Source organism: Carex rostrata, chromosome 11 (genome assembly GCF_964058835.1).
Source record: "Carex rostrata chromosome 11, lpCarRost1.2, whole genome shotgun sequence".
NCBI lineage: Eukaryota > Viridiplantae > Streptophyta > Magnoliopsida > Poales > Cyperaceae > Carex > Carex rostrata.
This window is the reverse complement of record NC_135928.1, coordinates 12,879,714-12,885,121: the sequence shown is the minus strand read 5'-3', so window position 1 is coordinate 12,885,121 and position 5,408 is coordinate 12,879,714.

The window sequence follows — 5,408 nt, the reverse complement described above, 5'->3', positions numbered from 1 at the left end:
ATAATTTCAGAACGAAATTACTTTTAAAATGCAAACATACTAGATATTATCCTTTTCTTTATTTAGATTCAAATTTGGTAATTCGCATATATATAAATTAGAAGAAAGCAGATATATGTAATTAGTTACAAAATTATCCGTGTTAAATAAAATAGATGTAATATAATTTATAATTTAACTGATATATGTCGTATTTCGACCCTCTTGCAAAATAAAGTTCCGGGAGATTCATCCCCTACCCCTCAAATTCGGATCACCTAATGTATTTTAAATTTTGAATTTAAAATCAGACTGTTTGATTAGAATTTACACAAATTGAGATGTTTGATGCAAAAAGAGTACACTTTTTAGGAATTCGTATACTCTGCGTTAACTTAAATTTTGAGTTAAAAACAAGACCATCCGATTGAGATCCGAACAACTATTAAAGGCACCCGTGCATTATATTGATCCGAATTTTGATCACACCGTACATAAATTAACTCAAACAGTATGTTAATGCAGAGGATTCGGATTCACTTGATGGATTTTTTTCAGAAACCATAATTAAAAAAATAATTTTTAGGGAACCAATAAGATTACTTTTTTTTTTCAAAAACCATAAGAACCGTGGGAACCTCACGGTCTGGCATTTTTTTTTTTTCCAGACCGTGTGCTTCTCACGGTCTTGAAAATTTTTTTTGTTTTTTTTTATTTCTTCACACCTGCACGAAAATTGTCACAGAAGATCCGCAATTTTTTCTTTTTTGATTTCCAGACCGTGTGGCTCCCACGGTCCACCTAAATTGAAATCAAGACCGTGGGAACGGTCCGGTCTTGATGAATATATCTCAAGACCGTGGGAACCCCACGGTCCGGTCCCTATTTGTTTCACTGCTTCTTCCTTGTCGAGTCAGTGCATCTCTTCCCCATTTTTTTCATCTTCTCTCTCTTTTCTTTCTTCCTTCCTTCCTTCAGTTAAAATTTTTTTTTGTACTCTCATAATTAGTGTGTTTATTTTTTTTAATTACATAAGTTTGTATATTTTTGAAAGAGGAACAAAAAGAGCTTCAGATCTACAAATTTCGTTAGGTATGTATTTGATTCTTTTATTTTTGATAAATAATATGCAATTATGAATAAATGAGTAGAATAAATTGTTTATGTAGTATAAATGGTTTATGTAGTAATTGTAGTATAAATAAATGGTTTATGTATATTTTTTTTCTTTTTTGTAGTATAAATAGTTTATGTGTATTTTTTTTATTAGTATAAATGGTTTATGTTGTAATTCTAGTATAAAAAAATAGTTTATGTAGTAATTTATTTGCATGTAGGTTTCTTTAGTGTAATTGTAGCAATTGTTGGATGATTTATTTATTTGCATGTTTTATGTAGATGCATGGTTTATGTCCATGTAGTTTTTTTTAGTGTATATGGATGTAGTTTTTTTTAGTGTAGATGAATGTAGTAATTTTTGGATTATTTATTTATGATTTATGTAGTAATTGTAGTATAAATAAATGGTTTATATATAATTTTTTTCTTTTTGTAGTATAAGTAATTGTAGTAAGTTTATTTTTTCAATGACGATCATATTTTAGGTTGTAAAATTGAAAATGATATCGATTATTGATTATAAATGTTTTTTGTTCAGATAATGTCTCAAGTGATAATAAATGTTTATTATGGACGCGAAATTTCAGACGCACCGACCTGCACATTTCCTGTTACTAATTCAACCAGTCTTCATGAGCTAAGAAAACATATATATGTTAGCATTCATTTGCTCCCTAGTCAGTTCGATCTGACAATCAAGGCTCGTTTGAACACGGCACCACCTGGCTCAGCAGAAAAATACCAGTTATTTAGCGTAGACGAGGAAACGATATGGCACATGATGCTTGAATATGCCACTCCGGTACTGAATTTTAAACTTCTTGATTTAGTGGTTGAGTCAGTACCAGTTGATAGTCATACCAATTATGACCCATATCCGGGTAGTGTACCTGGAAGTAGTAGAGACACAACGGTGTCTGATTCACCCATATATTGTGATGACCCACCCGAAATACCGATAGTGGATGATTTGGTAACTCGTTTTAACGAGATGAATAATAATACTAGCTCAGACACAAACTCTAGCTCAGACACAAACTCTGACCTTGGTGGCTCAGCTGTCGGGGAAGATGATATGGCTGAAATGGAGGATCAAATTAGAATGCAAGATGTAATGAAGGAGTGGGTAAATTATATTCCCTTTATTAATCGAGGATTGCAGCATCCTTTTCCGGCATTTAATGACGATGTGCCGATGCCGTACAAGGATGAAGCATTTTTTGGTTATCCACCCAGAATTGACGGTCAATTTTCAGTGGGACAGATGTTTGACTCCAAAGCCGATCTTAAATCCCAGTTGGGTGCATTTGCCCTAAATAATAACTTAGAATTACAACAACAATATACCAATCGTACTGGTTATGTAGTTGTATGTAGAGCAGAGGGGTGTCCATGGAGGGTGTACGCAAAAACCACTGAGACGGGAAATTGGACAATTACAACAAACCCAGACGAGCACAATTGTTACAGTATTGCTTGTAAAGTAGACAGTCGTCAGCTGACTGCCAGGATGATTGCAGATGTAATCAGACCTGGTCTAAAGGAGGACCTGGAGATGTCAATTAAAGCATGTCGATTTGCAGTTAGAAATATATACAAAATGGTTGAGCCTTCATACAACAAGATTTGGAGAGGGAGGGAGTTGGCTATTGCTGATTTATTTGGTTCTTGGGAAAAAGCCTACGAACTGCTACCTTCCTTGCTCGGTGCAATCCAGATGTCTACCCCAGGAACAAACAGCTGACATCTTCCAATGTCACCGTGCACTCCCCTACCGGAAGATGAAAACTATTTGTCTCGGGCCTCCACCTCTCCACGAGAGCAGTGATCAACTCTCTATCAACTTGGCAGTGGTGGACTTCGACCATCTGATACAATCCTAGATTCTTCAAACCTTCTTTCATAGTTTCATGATAGTCAATGTGCATTTGCAAAGCTCCAGGACGCAGTGCATGATCAGGCTGGAACAATAATTTTAATGCAAAAAAAGTTTAACCAAAAATTAAATTTCAATTCAAAAATTTAATAAGTAAATTTAAATCCAAACCAATATTGAACAAACACCTTTACAGATGCCGCATGTTGTTACATTCCGAAATTCTAATAATTAATTTTGAATTGATTTAAAAGCAAGAATCGAGAATTGTATTAACAAAATGGAAGTTAAAACCTTAATTTAGGTTCCTCTAATTAAGTAAGTTAAGTGTGAATCGAAACCGCGTCGAAATTTCGAGAATTTGAGACTTTACAGGCTCACTGCGTCCGCACTGGTAGGTGACTGCGGGTGACTGACCCGCACTGACTTCTGTTTCCCTTAAATTGCCTTTGAAATTTCTGTGAGTGCGGGTGAGGCCACCCGCACTGCAGGTGGGTGCGGCCGCACTCATGATTTTCTGTGTTGAACTGAAATTGGCTAAGTACTGAGTGCGGGTGAGGCCACCCGCACTGCGGGTCAGTGCGTCCGCATTACGCTCGGACTTTTTCTGAAATTCATTCCAAAAATCTACTAAGTTCTGACTGCGGGTGAAGCCACCCGCACTGCGGGTGATTTCTGTATTAAAATTCATGCTGAAAACTGACTAAGTGCTGAGTGCGGGTGAAGTGACCCGCACTGCGGGTGGAGGACCCGCACCGACACCGATTTTTGCACTGGAAAGTGCTGGAAGGACCTACAAACTGTCGAGTGCGTCCGCACTCAGATCCAGTGCGGGTGAGTGATCCGCACTGGGTGATTCCAAGGGCTTATTTGCATAATTCCTGCTCTCTCTCTCTCTCCCACTTCATTCCTTTACAATTTTAAGTGAAATTTCTGCCAAGAGAGAAGAAAAAGAGCGAGAGAGTTTCCCGTTCCTCTCAAACCCCCGATTGTTGCGAGAAATCGAAACCGGAACCAAGTAAACGCCCGTGGATCTCTTCTAACTCTCCTATTCGGTATTCTTTTCTCTTTTTGTTTCTCTCTAAAATCTACGATTTCTCGATTTCTCTGGTTTTCGTTTTAAACTCGAGATTTGTGTTCGAATTTCTCGAGGACTAGTTCCTCTACACTCCTTGGTTGTTTATTTGTCAATCTTTTTCCCGATTTCCTCCGATTTGTGAAATCTGATTTCTAGGGTTTCGTGCCAAAAATGAAAGTTGGCATAATCGTGATTTGATTTGTTTAACCCGACCAATTAGACTTGTAATCGGTAGGGTTGCCTCTTGATCGTGAATTTTTAGAACATTTAACGGCTGATTTGAGGTTTTGACCAAATTAGGGTTAACCAAACGGTAAATTGAAATGAACCGAGAACCAAAGTAGTGAAACTGTGACTGAATGGTTACCTAATTATAATTGTGTAGGGTTTGAAGGAACCCGAGGTAAATGGTGTGATTTGAAAGGTTGTAAGTAAGAAATCAGGAATTGAACGGATTGGTACCAAAGGATAGGAAATTGATTAAGGTGTAAGCCTGATGTAACTCGAGTAAATGTTTCCAATAGTGAACCAATGTTAAACCAAGTATACGTATAATATAGGTATAGGCTCGGTCGAGCAAGAACTTGCGAGACAATACGAGACGTCTGATCCTTAAATTAAGCGGTACGCTCGTCATACTCAGGTGCGGGATTCTTGGACTTGTTTGATACTTTATTTTCAGGAATTAAACTGTGTATTTGTTTGTCATGTTGAATATCATTGATTGCATCATTGAATTGTGTAGAGCATTTGCATAGCCCAATCAAATTAAACTCGAATTGATATGACTTGAGTGATTTGCATGCTGGTATGGTTGTAGGTTGTGTCGATCTATTATGATCTGATTTGATTGAAAGTCACCACGATTGATTTGATTTGATTTGATATGTATGTGAATGGATTTACGAAGTTAAGCACTTGGATCCAATGAATTTGCCAAGTCGGGCTGTATGCTGACTTGGATTCCCAGGATCCTAAATGGCCTTAGGTGAACGGCCCTCGATATTCCCAGTACCGGTTGGGACGAGGGAGGGTGATTATGTTATGAGATGTGTGATTGGAAATCGTGGGTGACATGTGTAACGTCTATGGCTCGGTGGCATTTTCCTACGTGTTAATGCATTTGAACGGTCGATTGAATATGACGAATATTGGAAATGATTCCAAAGTGGATTTTCTTTATATGATTCGAACCAGACCTTAATAAACTGTTAAGCCAAGCGATTGCAGATGGGTGTCAGATAAAGGGTCCAGCGGTTGGCCATCTGTAGGTGTCAGTAACCCTACAGATGTGGGTTTGATAAAGGTTCAGCTCGAAAGAACATCTGTAATTGCTACAAGCCCTAATGAACTGAG